An 18,605-nucleotide genomic window follows, 5' to 3' on the forward strand; every position below is an offset into this window, starting at 1 on the left:
GTCCAGTTCCCCATCAGAGCCCTCCTCCTAACCCTGCTCCCGCTGCTTCTCCCTGCAGGATGCGAGCTCGTGCAGCCCTCCCGACACCTCCTGGGGCCTCCTCCCGCCAGGGGCTGCCACTGAGCCTGCTCAGACACTCCCTCAAGGTAAGGATCGAGGCCACCCCTGGCCTTTGGACTTTAGGGGGTGCAGGGGCTTTGCTGCCATTTCCTTCTTGCCTTAAAAATCTGATTTATGTGATTAATACGGTAGAGGTCGTATTTATTGATTATGACTCTTGGAAATGTTGCAAATACTGCCTCCTCTTCACTAAATAGGACGGACTGATGTTCTGGCCCTGGCAGCTTCCGAAGCCAGAGGCGATAAACAGACACGAATTCCTCCAAATTCCCCGAGGCCCTGAGGCTGTCCCTCTCCTATTTGTAGGGCGCCCTGGGGGGGGGGGGGTTCTCTTCTGTGGCTCAGCCTAGCCCTCCCCACCCCAGCAAAGCAGACAGGGCAGGAGTTTTGAATGTGAAGATGGCAACTCTGTCCATGACCCCTGGGGAGCTAGGCCCCTCCACCCTGTCCCCGGCAGCTGCCCACAGGCGAGGTTAGGGGCACAAAACCGCCACACGTGGGCTTTTGTGGGCACCGGCTCCCTATCACTTTTTGGTGACCCGAGTACCCTTCCGGAGAGGAGAAACTGAGGCTGGCATCAGGTCCAGGAACTTAGCTCTTTCCTCTCCTTCAACGACAGTCTCGGCAGAGGCTGTGGCCACCAGGCATCTTCCCCCCCTTACCCTCATCCTCCCGTTCATCTGAGGCCTTTGGCAGGGAAAGTAGGAGGTGAAATGCTTTTTTCTTTTCCTTACCTAAACTCCAGGAGCCCCTCTCCCTACATGCTAATCTGCTCCTGGAAGCTTGGGCGGGGAAGGAGGATGGCTACTCCATTTGGAGGGGCTGGCAGGCCCAGGAGTGGAGGGGGTGGGGGGTTTGGGGTGGGAGAGGAAGGGGGCGCGACCCTCCTGGCCTCCCCTGCATCGGGGTAACGCGATGACCCTGCGTGGTAGGTACTGTGATTCCTGTTTTACGTGAGGGACGCAGCCGAGGCTCAGAGACGGCAAACCGCTTGCCCAAGGCCACACAGCTCCGCAGTGGGGAACTGGGGCTGAGGAGCCTGTGGCTGCTTCTCTAACTCCAGCCCCATGGCCCCGACTCCCTCCCGAGGTGGATATCTGATTCTACTCCAGGCTCAACACTCACTCACTGCCTGGCTCCCCAGGGGCCGCGCCCTTCTCGAGGCCCCTGTGCTCCTGGGCAAACCGGCACTGGGGCAGCAAGGCCTGTGGGGTTGTCCCCAGCTCAGCCATGAACAGCCCCTGCTGTGGGTCGTCTTCCCTATTGCGCGTTCTTTCCCTTCGCAGTGAAAAGGCCTCTGTGTGCTAAGAAGCTAGAGTGCTATGTTGTTTGCTTTGTGTTTCCGTTTTTTTTTTTAAGCTCGCTTTCCAAGGTGTCTCGGCTGCATGGGTGAGGGGGTCGGCCTAGGACACGCAGCCCTGACTCTCAGCGCCTCCAGCCGATCCCCAGGATCTCCGGGATCGGAATCGGGATGGGGAGGAGACAGGGAGCAAACCCTAGTCGGGAGACTGGGCCCAGCTCTGAGGTCGTCTCTGCTCCAAGGACTCTGTCCTCGGAGACACTTGGCTCTTACAGGAAGGGAGTTCTTTTCCTGCTGAACCCCTGCATTCCAGATCTCAGTGGTTTTCAGGAGCCCACCTTACCTGAAGCTCCTTGCTTGGACCCAGCGTGCTCTCAGGGACTCCTGCGTTTCATGCGTGTACTCAGCCAGCTTGTGCTGAGTGCTCCGTGCGGACCAGGCGCTGTGCAGCCAGAAGCGCTGCCTGCGGGGTTCATGTTCCCCCATAGCCCCGCCGGTCCCTTGTGCTTGGCTTATCTGGTTCCAGCGCCCTGCATCCCCCTGCTCCCCTCCACTGTCAGACTCCTGTTTCCCCCTCAAAGTCTCCTTTTTCCTGTTTTCCTTTTCCTTTTGTCCTCATAGCCCCCACCAACATTTCCTCTCCTTCCTTCGTGCGGCCTCAGCACGCTGTTGCACCTCTGACAGGATCTGCCCTGGAATGTCTGTGTGTCGCTGTCCACCATCAGCCTGAACCCGTTGACGGGAGAGATTTGTCTTTGTTCCGCCTTTTTCCTCACACCCAGGAATAGAGAGATGGCATCACCTGCCGGAGGTTTCCACGGGACCTGCAACAGGGAGGCCCCGACGGGCTGCCCCCGACAAGCCTCTGAGCTCCTGCTGGAGTTTCCGGCTGGGATGGGGACCACCGAGCCCTGGGGAGGGAAGAGGGGCCAGCCCTTCCCAAGGGCAGCAAGAAAGGGCCTGGGGGCGAGGGTTATTTTTAGAGAAGCTCCTTCCAGAAGGCGGGGGTGGGCTGGGCGGAGGCAGGGGCCCCTCTGCTCCGCTCCCCGGCTGGTTTCTGCGTCTACTTGCCCCGGAAGCAAGGGGCACACGGAGCCTGTCTGTCTCCAAGAAGGCTGCAGCCAGGAGGGGAGAGCGTGTGCCCCCGGCTGCCTGCAGTGTGAGCAGGTTTATATTCAGTGTTCCTGTCAACCTGGGGTCCTTGGTGGGGGGCGCGGTCGCTTCCTTCCTGGGGCTGCAGCTGCACCGGGGAGGGTAGCTTCCTGCCATTGTCCCGTGATGGCGTCAGGCCGCTGCCTCCCAAGGAGGATGAGGAGGAAGGAAGGAAGACAGCTGCTGGCAGGGCAGGCCGCAGAGGACACTTTCCAGCCACCTCCGTCGTCCGTGGGCCCCCAAGGGCTCCTCTCCCCGTTGTGCAGGGTCTGCCTCCAGCATTAGGCCCCCGACCGCCAGCTCTGGCCCAGCTGACATCTGTCCTTGCCCCCTCCAACTTCTCCCATCTCCATTGTGTTCTTTAGGTGACACTTTGACACACACACACGCACATGGATGCTCACACCACTGCTCCGCAGGACTCGGGGTGGAAGGTGGAAAGGCCTCTCCCTTCTTTACACACTCCCGGGTGCCCCTCTCCCCTGTGCAAATGCCCCTTGCAGCCCCCGTCTCCCTGTTCTCCACTGCCCCTGCTTCCCTGCTTGCTTAGCTGGAGCCTGTCTTCCTGAGAAGTGGGGGCTGGGAGGAGTTGGAGGAGTCAGGCCTCTCTGGTTGTGAGCCTGTCACCGCCCTGGGCCACTGTGGAGGTTCACATGGGCAGGGCCTGGCTTTTAGCAAAGGCGGGTGCTCCCTGCAGCATTGGCAGGGCCAGGGGGTACAAGCCCTGACCTCCCCGAGGCCATGCCAGGTTCCAGGGCTGGGGCTCCGCCGGGGCCTTGCCTGCTGGTTCCCACCGGCAGCCCCCTTCTCACTGCCTCCTGCTTCTGCTTCCTCCCATCCAAGCCCTCCTTGGTTCTAACCAGGAGTTCCTGCCCCTGTTTATTTGCTGTGCTTTCCCAGGGCGCAGCTCCCGGCACCTGGAGGGGCCTGCAGCGTGGGCCTCCCCGTGCCTGGCGAGGAGGCACCTGTCCCATCTGCTCAGGAGCTGACCCTCCGGCTGCCCTGTCCCCAGGCGCAGTCCGCAGTTCTCGGAGTCCACATCCTCTGTGTCATTCCCTTGCTTTGTTCCTTCACACGCTTCTGGAGAAGCGAACCTGCCTATGACAGTCACTCTTATTCCTGGGGACAGCGTCCAGGGCTTGAATTCTCAGAGGTGTTCCCGATATAACTCCATTCAAGCTGGGGGCTGTGCAGCTTGAGGCTGTTCATTTTAGCAGCACGGTCTGCCCCACGGAGGAGCAAAAGGTATTCACTGAGCAAATACTTATTGAATACTAACTATTTTAGGAGCTGGGTATAAAGGAGTGGTAAAATATTAAAAAATTCAGACCCTCTTGGGCCTTACATTCTGGTGGGGGTCGGTACACAATAAGCAGGCAAGCAAGTGTAAGCGTGTCAGGCAAGTAAAGCAGGGGAGGGGAGGCCTCCCCAGGAAGGGGACACTTGAGCAAAGACCTGAGGAGGCAGTAGGGCAGGCCACGAGCATTGCAGGCAGAGAGAGCAGCCTGTGCAGGGGCAGGGGCAGGGGCCTGTGTGGTGTTCAGAACCTGGCATGAGGGAGGGACGAGGTCAGAGAAATGACGAGGGTCTGGGCCGAGTCGTGTCGGACGAAGACCTTGACTCTGAGTGGGACGTGAAGTCGCTGGAGTGTTTTGAGCGGAGAAGAGTCGGGATCAACTTAGGTCTCTAAAGGATGGTTTCCAGCTGGGTGTTGGGCACAGACCACAGGGGTCCGGGGAGGAAGCAGGGAGAGCAGGGGACACAGTCACAGAGGCGAGAGGCGCAGGGTGCTTGGGTCAGGGTGGTGGAAAGGGAGGTGCTGGGTGCTGGGCTCAAGACGTGCCTTAAGGGTAGAGCTTTGTTCTAGTTTGCTAATGCTGCTGAATGCAAAACACCAGAAATGGACTGGCTTTTATAAAGGGGGTTTATTTGGTTACACAGTTATAGTCTTAAGGCCCATAAAGTATCCAGAGTAATGCATCAACAATCGGATACCTTCACTGGAGGATGGCCAGTGGCGTCTGGAAAACCCCTGTTAGCTGGGAAGGCACGTGGCTGGCGTCTGCTCCAGAGTTCTGGTTTCAAAATGGCTTTCTCCCAGGACGTTCCTCCCTAGGCTTCAGCTCCTCAAAAATGTCACTCTTAGTTGCTCTTGGGGCATTTGTCCTCTCTTAGTTTCTCTGGAGCAAAAGTCTGCTTTCAAAGGCCGTCTCCAAAATGTCTCTGTAAGCTGAAGCTCCTCTCTCAGCTCCTGTGCATTCTTTGAAGTGTCCCTCTTGGCTGTAGCAAGCTCACTCCTTCTGTCTGAGCTTATATAGGGCTCCAGTGAACTAATCAAGGCCCATGCTGAATGGGCGGGTCCACGCCTCCATGGAGGAAACATCCAGTCAAAAGTCTCCAACCCAATCAACACCAATACATTTCCTGCCCACACAAGACTGCATCAAAGATAATGGTGTTGTGGGGAACATAATACATCCAAACCAGCACAGGCCTGTAGGAATCGCAGAGGGATTGGGTGGTCCCTGCTGTGTGGACTTTAAAGGAAGGCACCAATGGGCTTGGGGGAATGCAAGAAATCGTCTCATCCAACCTCTTCATTTAACCTACGGGAAAGCGGAAAGGAAGTTACTTGTGTAAGTCACCAGTGAGGTGATTAGAGGCAGAGCCAAGATTTGTGCTTTTGGACTCAAGCCCAGTGTTTTTGCAGCTGAGCCAATGGGGTTCCAGGGAGGAGACCTGCAGAGGCTTTGGGGGCCCAAGGGAAGAAGGGCTGGCCATAGGCTCCTGCGGGTGAACAGGGGGTCCTGGCCGAGGCCTTCTCTGACGGTGGGAACCAGGGGCTTGGTAAGCTGAGGACTTCTGTGCTCTGGGCCTCTAGCTGCTCCCTCTGGGCTGGTGCTTTGACCTCAGCTGGCTTGGACCCGTGACGGCCTCATCTGAGGTCTTTGGAAGATCAAAGTTGATGCCCCGCCATACATTATTTAACCAACTTTTATTCAGCTTCTGCTAAGTGCCAGGCCAGAGATAAATAAGGTATCTTGCGCTTGATGACCTAACAGTTCAGGGAAGTCAGGCAAGGAAGCCAGGGATAACGAGGTCCTTGACAGTGAGTAACAAGGCCCACGTTTGGGGCACACACAAGGAACGGCCGAGTTCAAGAGATCGTTGCTCTAAGGGGCCGGCACCAGGGCTGCTCACAGCAGCTTCTGCAGCCACCGGATGCCCCAACGGACACAAGCAAGAGACCTTGTGGATATCAACGGGGTCCTTTTAAATCCATGATTTAGTCTCGTGCAACCGAGGGGCAATGAATTCTGGTGGGGGATAGGGCCCTTGGTGCTCTACAGTTGTATCACCGAGAACGGGTTTCAGTTAAACTGAGGATCTGAACTTAACTGGGTTTGGCTTGATGATAGTTGGCGCCTGCCAGGGGCATCCTTTCATTTCATGGCTGTGACTCCCTATGTGGGAAGATGTGGGCTGGTACTTTGTTCTTAGCTTATAAGGCTGCTTTAAGGTCACTCATGGCCAATGGAATACAGAGTGAGAGCTGGGACGTCCCCAGTGCATTGTGGAAAGAACTCGTGTCCGTCTTTAGACTCCTCATGGTGAGAGTTACCTGGAAGAGGTAAAAAAAGATTTTACTTTTGCTCTCTTCAGAGCAGTTAATTCCATAGGCCAAAACAAAAAAAAAAATCCAGTTTGATTTTTCTTTCAGCCTTTTCACTTGGTCTTTCCCATCACAGTAAGTGAGCAATTGGGGAATGATAGCTTGGAAATGACTCCCGATGGCTGATTCATGGCCCTCTCCAGACAGCATCCCGATGCCCTCTGCCCCGGTTGTCGCCAGAGATGACACTGGAGATGCGTCCGGGACACTGGGAATGTGGTGCTCCAAGGGGGAGAGGTCAGGGCTGGGCCGAGGAAGGGAGGGAGGAGGTGGCCAGCCTTGGGGGTCAGTGAGCCCGTGGTCCTTGGGGCTGGAGGGGCTGCGGCTGTGCCCAGAGCCAGGGACTTCTTGGCATCCCTGCGGCACTCTCAGGCTTTCACCCATTCTCCAGGACAACCGGGGCTGGGCGCCATGCCCGGGGGCCCCGCAGATGGGTGGTGTGTGGCAGGATTCATCTCTCCCCTCTTGGCTTCATGGTTTCTCTGGTTAAAAGGAGTTTGTTGGCTTGTCCCCACCCTCACTGGAGCACGCTCTGGTGGGGCTTGGCCAGGGGGCAGGTTCCCAGAAGGGAGGAGTGACTCACTCAACTAGCATGTATTAAGCACCTTCTGTGTGCCCAAGCTATCCTCCATGCTGGAGGTGAACGTAGGAGTTGTGCTTTGGGAGCTTGGGAAGGAAAACCATTGCCCTGTTCTCCCTAGAGAGCAGTCTTCCCCACTGGGGCCTGAAACGTCACCTCGGTCACTTGCTCCCTTGAGTCAAGCATCACCCTCTCTCTAGTTTTCATCCAAATTGTAAAGACTCTTGGACATATGTCACATTCACTCCCTGGTTCTTTACTACGAAGACAAAATGGTACAAGAAGCAGGAGGACCCGTGAGGTGGAGATGAGCTGGGGGTGGGGAGGTGGCACCTCCAGGGGAGACCTTGCCCTGCCCCTGGCCTTGGTCTCCAGCTGGCCCCTTCCCTGCAGTGTGCATTCCGTGCGGTGTGCATTCCCTGCAGTGTGCATTCCGTGCAGTGTGCGTTCCCTGCGGTGTGCATTCTGTGCAGTGTGCACTCCCTGCGGTGTGCATTCCCTGCAGTGTGCATTCCCTGCAGTGTGCATTCCCTACGGTGTGCATTCTGTGTGGTGTGCACTCCCTGCAGCGTGTGTTCCCTGCGGTGTGCATTCCATGCAGTGTGCATTCCCTGCGGCATGCATTCCCTGAGGTGTGCATTCCCTGCGGTGTGCGTTCCCTGCAGCATGCATTCCCTGCAGTGTGCATTCCGTGCAGTGTGCACTCCCTGCGGCGTGTGTTCCCTGCGGTGTGCGTTCCATGCGGTGTGCATTCCCTGCAGCATGCATTCCCTGCAGCGTGCGTTCCCTGCGGTGTGCATTCCGTGCAGCGTGCATTCCCTGCGGCGTGCACTCCCTGCGGCGTGTGTTCCCTGCGGTGTGCGTTCCATGTGGTGTGCATTCCCTGCGGCGTGCATTCCCTGTGGTGTGCATTCCCTGCAGTTTGCACTCCTTGAGGTGTGCACTCCCTGCAGTGTGTGTTCCCTGTGGTGTGTGTTCCCTGCAGTGTGTGGTGTGTGTTCCCTGCAGCGTGTGTTCCCTGCAGTGTGCTCTTCACTCCACCGCAGGGCAAAGTCTGAGGTCACAGTCGTGTTTTCTTGAGCTATTCAAGCATCTGCCAAAGATGGCCTAGATTTGAAAAGACTGTGATGGAAGGAAAGTGAGCCAGTGAGCAGCCAATTAGAGCCCCTGGCACTGCGCCTGGCACGTAGTAGGTACTCGGTAATGCATGTCCCGTCTCTCCGTTTCCTAAAAGAAGCAGACAGTCGGCGAGGCTCTCGGGCCCTGCTGGGAAGGCAGCTGTGCACCTGCCGGCAGAGCTCTCAGATGGATGTCAAGGTGGGGTCTAGGGCACCCGGCAGTGAGTGCCTCCTGTCTTTGAAGTCAGGAGAGACTTCTGGAACCAGAGGCTGTGCAGCTCTGGAAGCACAGCACAAAGAAGGATGCTTGAGGGTGTACCTGTCCCAGGTGGTCTGTCCTGGCCCCAGGTGTCCTGTGTGTGCCACAGAGGCAAGGACGAGACCAACTCAGAGCAGAGCACACAAGCACCCAGTGCAGTAACCATGCACACTCGGCCTCCCTCCCAGGAGCAGGCAGGAGAGGCTCCCCAGCTCCCCTTCGGTGCTGTCAGTGATGTTTTAAAGGGATGCAGATTTGCTTTGGGGGCAGATAACTGCCTGATTTCCCTGTTTCAGTGCATTCAGTTCTTCTGATGCCCTCTGGGAAAAAGTCTCCTGGCAGTCGGTGTCTTTCACACTGTAATTTTCTTGCCTCACCTGGAAGCTCTGCCTGAGGGCCGCGCAGCTGTGGGTTCCTGAGAGGCGAGGGGTAGCCTGGGAACAGCTCCGGCTCAGGGAGATGTGCACAACTGGGGGCACAGGAGCCCTCTAGCCAGCCAGCTGTGAATCCTGAGTGGCTTAGGTAATTAAAGAGCAGGGGTCTTGGGGGCAGGGGGCAAAACTCAGCCACCCAAATGTGTGTCCACTGCGCTCATCTGCCCTCTGGCTTCCCCTCTGTGGTCAGCGCCTTGGAAGGGGCCGGCATCCCCATCAGGAGCTCTGCAGCCGGTCAGCCCATGGGCTGAGAGGGGCCCGTGGACACCTGCCGGTCCCCCGTGCAGTGGTGAGCCTTCCCGCCCAGAGCCCCGGCACAGCAGCAGCCTGGTGGTGAAGGACGTTCTTTGACAAGCAAGGAAAGTGTGATAGCCCACAGATTTCCCCAAACAGGGAGACCAGTGCAGACAGCACCCAGATTTGTCATTTGTCCTAAGCACCTCGAGGGAGTCATGATGTGGGGTTCCATTCTTAAAAAAAAAAACAACAACTCTTTTTCTGAAATAACAGCTCTGGACGAGCATGAAGGAGGCAATCAGTTCATTCTTTCATCTGGCAAATGTTTACTATGCCAGAGAGTGGGATGTAGTAAGGAGAAGCCCCTTGCCCTCTGGGATGGAAGGACTGACACACCTTAGAGCCCACGGTGCTCTAACAGAGGGGGTGTGGGTGCAGTGGGAGCAGAGGGAAGGTGGCAGCTGACTGCCTGATGGAGAAGATTTCACAGAAGAGGGGCATTGCAGTGGGGCTTTGAAGGATGCAGAGGAGTTTACCAGGAGAAGGGGGGAGGGCGGAGGGAGCAGCATGAGCCTTTAGTACTTCAAGTACATGGTATGTCTGGGAGATGGCAAGGGGCCCTGGGCTGCTGAAGTGCAGAGGCAAAGGAAGGTGAGATGGAGACTGGGCTGGAAAGGGAGCTGACCCTTGTCACAGAACTTGGCTCCACGCCTGAGAAGCGGAGAGACTCACTCCCTATCCTTGGGTCTCTGGCTGTGGCATCCCTGGGTGATCTTGGACCTGTTACTGCTCCCTGTAGGGGGCCTCTGGGCTGGTCCCTGACACCCTCTGCCCTCTCTGGGCTCAGGCCCCCCCCCCGCCCCGTCCTCATTTCCTCCTTCCTATGAGCCCCAGCCCATTTTGGACCTTCCCAGGACCCAGGCCCCTTTCTCAAAGAGCTTCTTGGAGCCCACGGGACCCCCATCTGTGGGTGCAGCAGATCCAGACAGGCCCCTCGGGCTCTGTGCCCAGAATCCCATTTTTCCCAGCTCCAGCTGGCAGGTGAAGACATAAGCCTCTGGAAAGTCAAGCCCGTTGCTCAAGATCCCACCACCAGTTCAATGGGAGACGGTGGATCGGAAACAAGTCCTGTGTCAACTCGGAAGGCAGGGTTTTTGCAGCCACTTCATTTCCTTCTGGGAGGCCGTCGGCGTATGAGCTGGCTCAGCGTTTGCAGGTGATTGCTGAAGGGGAGGACAAGGGGCGGCCCTGGCCAGCCCTGGCAGGAGCAGGGCCTCTGACTCCCGTCTGCCTCCCTTTGCTTCCGCGACCGGGCTTCTTCCTGGCTGGCAGGAGGTAGGAAGTTGCTGGGTAAACAGGAAGCCGTGCCCTACTCCTCCACTGCCAGTCCAGGGCCGAGGCTGCGAGGCGGCGGCGTCTTCCTCCACCCTTGGTGCCGCCAGGCGACCTGCTTTTTGTGAGCGTGTGCCGGAGGAGCGGGTAGAGCTCCAGGCCTGCCTTGCTTCCTGTCTCCCCGGGCTGGCCGGTCTGCTCCCCTTGGCACACTGACGTCAGGAATCGTGTCACCCCCATGGCCTGGCAGCTGCACCCTGTGGTTTTTGACTTGTCCCCTTACATCACTAAAGAGGGCCCAGGCCAGTGGGGAAGAGGCCCTGCGCTGCCCGTTACCCACTGCCTGAGGGCTGGGGACCTGCCCGTCATCTTCCTGTGAACGTCTTCAAGACTATTTCTGGCCTTGCCTTTATCCCAGCGGCTTGGGGGGGATAAATATAGAAATGACTGAAAAGCCCCAGTGGCGGGCAGGCAGCAGGCAGGCAGGGGTGCGTGCGGCCGGGGTGCTTGGCTATAAATAAGCCTGCCAGAACACCTCCCAGCCGAGCCGCCGCTGCTGAGTGGCGTGCAGAAGGACAGATTTCCTCACTGACTCCCTTCCAGAGCCACACTGTGCCCTGGGGTCCTGCGAGAGACAGGGAGGGAGGCAGGGGGCAGATGTGCTGGGCCATTGCAGACCCTGAACAGCAGGGCAGCTTATGAGAGGGGAGTGGCAGGGTGGTCCCCGCAGGAGTCCCCGGGCAGCCAAGTGGAGGGAAAGGCCAGCGTCCGCCCGTCCTGTCCTCGTCTGTCCGATCTAGCACGCTTGGGCCTCCAAGCAGACAAGGCTGGGCTGGGCACTGGCTCCCGGGGCCTCCACCAGCCTCAGGCCGAGCTCCCCACAGCTCTGTTTATCTCCTGGCCCCTCCATGCTCCCCCTCACCCAGGGGCACCTGCTGAGGCCAGGGTAGCTGGGGGACCGGCTGCAGACTGTCCTGGGGCGGGCTGGCTCTTCCCCACCTCTGCCCCTTCCTCACACCTTCCTCATCTTCCTCTCTGCCTTCCTCACCCCCTCCCCGTCGCCCCAGCTGCCACCTCCTAGTTTAAGGCAGGTAACTGGGGCTGGTGTTGAGCGAGGAGCAGACGTGTTCCTGAGAGACACTTGGAGTGGGAAAGGATAGAAGTCGGTAAGCTGGCAGGAAGCCTGTGAACACACCATGAATAAAATATCGTTGCTGTGCCGTCACCAATCAGGGGAAGTGGCTTCCCGTGCGCCCATCCCCTCCTGTGGCCTCACGGAACAAAGGCTTCGAGCTGGAGCGTGTGGGCAGGGCCCCGTGCAGGGAGAGATGACATGTATTAATATTTTGTAAATAAATGCTGTCTGGGTGTGCCTGCTGTGTGCGGGTGGGGAGGAGCGGGCTGGGGTGGGGGCCCTGCAGGCTGCGGAGGACATTCTGAGAGCAAACCCTCTGTCACCCCCCAGCCCCGGCTTCTCCGGCGCTGTAGGCTGCGGGGTCCTGGGGAGCTGTGGGCGGCTTGATTTCAGGCGCCGGCTGCCCATGCACAGGTTCCCTCACTCAGCCCCAGGTACCAGGCCCTGAGCACAAGGGGCGCAGAGACGAGTCAGGGTCTGTTTCCTTGGGGCTGAAAGACAATGGGAACATGTACTCTGACAGGTCAGCGTCCAAGATCAAGGTGTCTGCTGGGCTGTGCTCCCTCTGAAGGCCCCGGGGCAGCCCCTCCCTGGCCCCTGCCAGCTCCTGGAGGTGCCGGCCATCCCTGGCGTCCCTGGCTTGTAGCCACCTCCCTCTGTCTCTGCCTCCTTTCCCCCAGGGGGGTCTGTGTCTCCTCTCCTTAGAGGGCACCGTCATTGGATCAGGACCTACCCTGCTCCAGCGTGAGCTCGTCTCAACTGGATGACATCCTCAAGGACCCTATTTCCAAATTAGGTTCTGGAGGTGAAGACTTGGACGTGTGTTGGGGACGTAGTTCCACCCACCCAGTCGGGTAGGGCCCCGCTCAAGGAGCCCCCAGGCCACCGGAGGGGACGGGGCGTCACCAGGCAGGGGTGATCTGTGTCGGGCCCCGTGGGAGCAGAGGGGGCCGCCCCTTCATGGAGTGCGAGTCGAGCCCACTGGACAGGAGAGGTGGGGGTGGGAGGGGAGCCCTTCCGGCTAGGGGGACAGTAGCGGGAGGAAGCACCATGGTTCTGGGGTCGGGCAGAGGCTGCGAGGAGGAAGGAGCCGGTGCGGGCCAAGGGGGGCCGTGGAGGGGCCTTCTCCAGAGCTCGACATGCTCTGATGCTGCAGAAGAAAGAACTTCTCTGGCTTGGTGCATGTGGTGGGTCGGAGGCAGGGGGAGGAGGGCAAGCTGGGGGCAGCATCACGATTTATGTCTTGCTTCGTTGAACACCTGGAAGTTTTTTTTAACGAGCTGTGGAATCGGGAGGCTCGCGTGTGGGTGCATGCCCCACAAATGGGTGTCTCTTTGATCTCTAAAGTGGCCGCGCTGAGCTGCCGCCGCAGGGGCCTGGCCGGTCATGGAGCCGTCAGCACCGACGTGCACAGCCCTGCCCTGTCCCCACAGGGACGGCTGTGTCCGACCTGCCTGGCCTCTGTCCGCAGCCTGGTCCCGAGCAAAGAAAACTGACCCCCAAGGGGCTGAGCCGCGACCTGGGGCTCCGTCGCCTGCTCTCTGTCCTCGGTCAGGGTGCCTGTGGGTGCTGATGCTTGGCTGTGCCGGAGCTCCAGTGCCCCGAGAAAAGAAGCCACTTAAGAAGAAGTGTTGTTTGAGGGAAAGATAAACATTTTATTTAAGCGAACCACAGAATGTAAACATGGTCGTGTATTTATGGCTCTGCGGGTGTATGTCGATAAATAGAGAGAAGAAAGAGGCGATTGTGTGGCTGTCTTGCCTTGGGGGAACCATGACAAATGCCTTCCACGCCAGTGCCTTCCTGGGCTGCTAAGGTCAGAGCCAGGAGGCTGCTAAAGGGCACACAGTCCTGTTCTTCACTTCTCAGATGGGGAAACTGATCCCCAAGGTGGATGGGGTGGGGGAGGGGAGCATGTCCAGAGTCACATGAGGGACTCGGGGGCAGGGCTGGTGGGAAGCCAGGGTTCCTCCACGGCCTCTGAGGCTCGGGGGTGCCCACCAAGGTGGACGGACAGCTGAGGGTGCCGGGGTGGCCCCGGGAGCCCCGGAGGCTCCCCTATACCCCTGCCACCTGCCCTGCCCCTCCCAGTTGAGGAAACACACAGACCCTGCCCGGCCTCTCTGGGCAACCCGCCCCCTCCCAGCCTCGGTTCCTCATCCCGCCACCTCCTCGCGGACCTCGTGACCGGGCAGGATGGCGATGGCCAAGCAGGTCGGTGCCACGGCGGATCCTGCATGTTGGCCGCAGACAGGCTTGGGTTCCTCCCGCTGGTTCCTGGCTCTGAGGCCTGTGACGAGCCTCCATCAACTCTGCAGAGTGGGACTCGTGAAACAGTGGCCTCTCGGGGTGGTTGTGAGGACGAAATAAAACGAGACGGAGCCAGTGGATGGTGGTGACCCCTCTGCACAGATGGGGAAAGCGAGGCTCAGGAAGGCTGTGACTTGGGAAGGTCCCAGAGGTGGCTCCTGCCTGGGCCTGTTTTTTCCCTGGGAGCAGCGGCCCCAGCCTCCCTTTCCTGGTGAGCGTTGGGGGGCACTCAGGGGCCACGGAGAAGGCCCTCTGGCCGGAGGTCAGGTTCCAGCTGGGTGACCCTGGGTGCCCTAAGGGTGGGTGTTCACAGACCCCGGCTTCACAGAAGTCTCCAGCCAGAAGGTGTTTGCTGGACCTCACGTCTGGGGTTGCCCTGGCCCTGGAAGTTCTGGGGGTCCTTTAGGAACCCTCCCTTTCTTCCTCACTTCTTTCCTTTGGTCTAAAGACCCCCCCCCCCCAAGGCTTTAGGAAAGGTCCCTTCCCCCTCTTTGGGATCTAGGGAGGAGAAGCCTGGGCCTCGGGGTGCTCAGTGAGGGTGTGGGTGACCGTGCAGTCACCTCCCCGCTCTGGCCTCCCTCCTGTCACACTGCCCTGCCCCTCCCTGGGAAGGCGGAAGCTGAGCTGGGGGTGGGGGCAGTCTGGGTCTTTGATGTGTCTGGGGTGGGGGGATTTATGGCCCTGCAGGGAGGAAGGAGAGTTCCTTCAATCTCCAGCTTCCTAAATTCCTTGCTTTATGGCTGGAGTTGGAGGCAGCTGTTAGGAAACTGTCCCCAGAGATCTGTTTTCCGGGGACCCAGCAGATGATGGAGACTTCAGTGCCCCATCTGTGAGCAGAGAGCCCCGGGGACACGCTGGGTGGGGGCAGATGGGCTCCAGGCGCCTCGGCCGGGCAGCTAAGGGACGGGGGCCTTTTTGCCGACAGTCAGCGCCTCCTACCCAGGGACGCCTGCTCGAGCACCCTGGGCGGCCAGGCTGGCTTCTCTTTGCCCTGGGCCTGGTTGGCTCCATCCCCCTGGCTGAGCTGACCCGTCCCCTGAGCCAAGTCTGCCCCCTTTAAATCCGTGGTTCCCCTTAAGGGTCACTGTCAGCACCGTGTCAGGGAGGCCCAAACCAGCCAAGCACTTCTGAGATAAGTCACTCTCCTGCGTGGAAAGCTTGTGTTCCCACCATGTGGACAGAAGCAGCTGTCCAGCAGCCATGAAATCTGGCGTCTGCGATGGTTTGCTGTCCCCTGGGCCAGCCATGGCCTCAGAGTCCAGCCCATGGGGGTCTCTGCTCAATCCTGGGCCTCGTTCCTGAGGTGAGGGGCCTGCCCCAACCGCACTCTGCCTGGGTGATCTGGGTGGCTGTCCGGCTGGGCCAGCCTCAGAGCTCCGTCATCCCGCAAACCCCAGACTCCTCCCTGCCCAGCTCAGCCCTGTCTGACAACCGCGATCCCAATTCATGAGACTTCTCATGAGACGCCGCGTGGGGAGCAAGGTGGGCTTGTCTGATAATGCATAAATGCTTTTGGCTTGACTCTGCCCAAGTTTTGTTGTGGTGATTGTTTTAGCAGAAATCAGGTAGGCCGCCATCTTCTGCATTTTGAGCCCTATTCATTTGCAAACCCAATGGCCTTGCTCTTGGCGTTTTGGTGCCGGCTCTCCAGGGTCAGGAGGGTTTGAGTATGTGGCCTGGGTCGGAGCCTGCCTCCTGGGCTCTCTGGTTCCACTGGGTCCGAGCGGATGAGAGCGTGAGCCTGACGGAGGGCGGGGAGGGGGCCCGTGGGGAGGGCAGCCGGGTGCAGCGGGTGACGCCAGTTCACGGCCTCCTTGGGAGCCCCCTGGTTGACCACAGACGTGTGTTTAAAGAGTGACTGTGTCTCCAGCACGGCTAAGTGTGGGTGAGGGGATTCGGGGACAGGTCAGCGGACTGTGGAAGCTGTTTCCAGAAGCAGTTTCCAGAGGGCTCCCGGGGGCCGGAGCGAGAGGTTGAGAAGTTGAGGGAGAAGCAAGGCCCTTCCTTTCAGCAGCCACCTGAGAGGGAGAAAAAAGGAGTTGGGGCAACCACAAAGGAGACGGCCGCTCTCAGGCTCCCCAGCAGCTTCTCTTGCCTCTGTCGTGAAGACCAGTGGATGCGAAGCAGGTGGACAAGGAGATACGGGGCCCGGCAGGATGGAGGTCCGGCTGGGGAAACACGTGCTGTGCATGTCCCGGGGCCAAGGGCCAAAGCCACAAAGGAGCCTTTGGGGCAGACCCGGAAACGGAAACAGACCCAAGATTAGATCAAACCCTCACTGATAACAGTGGCAGGATTGGGGGAAGGGAGCTGAGTATTTGTTTAATCTTCCCCTAATTGTCTCGTCTTTTCAAACAGAGCGACTGATTATAAGACTGACTATAATCCTGTTTCAGGTTCTGGGCTGGTGATGCTTTCTGGGGAACAGAGCCCTTGATTCAAAAGAGCTGCCCCTCTCTGAAGACGCCACTGTGCAGGGACAGCCCGTCAGCTCCAGGAGCTGCAGGAAGGGTTTTGCAATGTCCAGGCGGGTGTCGGCATCACCCACCCCAAAGCCTAAGTGCAGATTACTGTTTGGGGGTTTTTCTGCTGGGCCATTGCTGCCCACTTTACTGGGAGATTCCACAGGTCCCAAAACGAAGACAGGGGCCAGGGAAGCATGGAGAGTCATCTTAGCGGTAGCTCCCTTGTGGCAGATGGTGCCAGAGGCTTCATGCACATTACTAATTGTCATCCTTGCATCAGCCCTGCAAGGCAGGGGCGATAGATGGGGAAACGGGGGTGCAGAGAGGCTTCCTGGCGAGTAAGTGGGTTGCCCTCACGTAAGTGTCCAAAGCCCCTGGCCTTCTCCACACCATGGGGCATCCTGGAGAGAAAGGCTTATCTTCTTTGTGCAGATCTGAGGGTCTCTGGGCGATGGCAGGGGGAGGCGGAGGTGTCTTCTCCATGTGAACCAACCCAGCCCACTTGAGGATTCCAGTGTCCCCAGCTTTTCAAAGAGCAAAGCCTGACCCGGGTGCTTGCCTAGCACAGGCACGTCTCTTCCATGCAAGCCTTGGGTAGACAGACTTGGTCCAGACGGTGACAGAGACTTCCCTTTCCATCCCTGACCCCACCCCAGCCCGTGCCTGTTCAGAGCCAGCCAGCCCGAGATGGGGCACTTAGATTCATGGACTTAATAACCTTTCCCTGTTAATGCTGGCGAGAGAGTGGGGAAAACTGATAAGCATCAGCCGTGTATTATTGCAAAGTAGAAGAAGGCCATCCCAGCTGGTGCGGCCGCTGCATTTCCACCTGCCCCCCTGCCCATCATATCCCACCTCAGAACGGTTGTAAATTTTGGGTCCCCCAGGGCAGCTCCGCAGTGCAAATCTCTTGGGTGCCTCTTAACAGTCTGTGTCTCCGTGGACTGGCGCAGGCGGGGAACCTGCTGCAAAGTCGGGCACCTCGTATGAGCAGAAACGGGCGGAAACCAGGAGAGGAGATGCACCTGGGCACCTTGCTGCTTCTGCAGGGTCACCTGAGCTGGTGGCCTGCCCGTGTCAGAGGCCGGGCGTGGCTCGTGCACACTCTGCAGCCCGATCCCAGCCTGGCCGGCCCCTGGGGCAAGTGGAGGCTGCAACTGGCCAACCCCAGCAGCCATGGCCTCACCCAGAGCTGTCCACCCACCCCCAGCTCCGCCTGTTTGTTCTGTGCCCCCAGGACGCTGGAATGTGGGGCCCAGGTTAGGGTGGGCCCCACGGGAACTTCACCCTTTAGCTTCCTAAAACAAGCCTGGCCCCTCGAAGCCTGATCTCACGGGGAACGCGCATTTGGGAACGGGCTCTGGACTGAGCAGCCTGGGCAGCGTGGCTGCCGTGGCCAGAAAAGCTGCTCCTGAAAACTGCTTTTAAGTAAATGTGTCATTATCGCCGGGCATTTCGTGCCTTCTTTTCCTCAGTCATTGTTTTTTGGATCCCTGCTATGGTTCTAAGCACTGAGGAAACAAGGATGAATTAGAGCAAGTTCCTACCCTGGGGCGCTGATTAAACACGGAACCAAGTTCGATGGCAGCTCGCGATCTCGAGGCTCTGTGTGTGAGCAGCGATGGCCTGGGCGTTGGAGGGGGCCGCAGGGCAGGGGGCCACACCACAGAGGCCATTTCCGGAGGAGGTGGCGCTGGCACAAGGAGGCTCAGCGTGATGTGCCCCCAGGGATCTCAAGCTCCTGCTTCCGCAGACTGTGTTTACAGACCTTCCCCACGCAAGTGGCACTTTGCTCCTGGAGACGTGCCTCGGTTTTCTCTCCCTACCCTTCCAACCAAAAGTGACCTTTCCCCCTGAACTCCTTGAGATTTGCTAGAATCACCTGTAAACCGATCAGGGCCTGTGTCTCGTTTGTTGGTTTTTGTTTGTTTGGCAAGGGAAAGCTTTGATTACGATTTTAACTTATTTAATGCTTATTTATCTATTCAAGCTATTTCTTCTTTTGCCAATTTTGGCACTTTTTGTTTTTCTAAGCCTGTAGCCATTCCATCTAGGTTTGCTCATTTATAAGCTTACGGTTGTTTGAAATAGTCTTTTTGTGATTTTTATGTCTGCCCCTGTGTTTGTCTTTCCTATTTACATTGTTGTTGTTTTTTTTTTTGATTTTTTTGCCTCAGTCCATCTTCCCAGTGATCTGGCTTATTATTCTTGTCAATGAACTGGCTGTTTTGATTTTTTCACTTTCTGTTCTTTTGGTGTCTTTTTCATTGAGTTCTGTCCTCACCTTTCATTTTCCTGCCCTCTTCTTTCTCTGTTTGTTCTTTAGCTCCTCATTCTTTAACGGGGTGCTGAGCTTTCCCTCTGCGAGTAAGTGGAACTCCCCGGGAACGAGGGCACCACAGGCACCCCTTCCCCGTTGAGGACCCTTGGCGTTCATGAATTCAGGCTTACTCCGGCCTCAGGCTGTTCGCCACAAGGAGAGCATGAGAC

The 18,605-nt window shown here is 58.3% G+C and overlaps 1 protein-coding gene across 1 annotated transcript in view; it reads left to right on the forward strand.

Annotated features, from left to right (window-relative positions):
* The window catches only part of PITPNM2 (phosphatidylinositol transfer protein membrane associated 2), a 135,504-nt gene that overhangs the window by 28,752 nt on the left and 88,147 nt on the right, over window positions 1-18,605 (forward strand). Inside the window, 1 exon segment of the mRNA XM_037816803.1 lies at window positions 59-146. The gene's annotated coding sequence lies outside the window, so the exon portion shown is untranslated.

The sequence above is a fragment of the Choloepus didactylus genome, chromosome 23 (genome assembly GCF_015220235.1).
Source record: "Choloepus didactylus isolate mChoDid1 chromosome 23, mChoDid1.pri, whole genome shotgun sequence".
NCBI classification, from domain to species: Eukaryota; Metazoa; Chordata; class Mammalia; order Pilosa; family Megalonychidae; genus Choloepus; species Choloepus didactylus.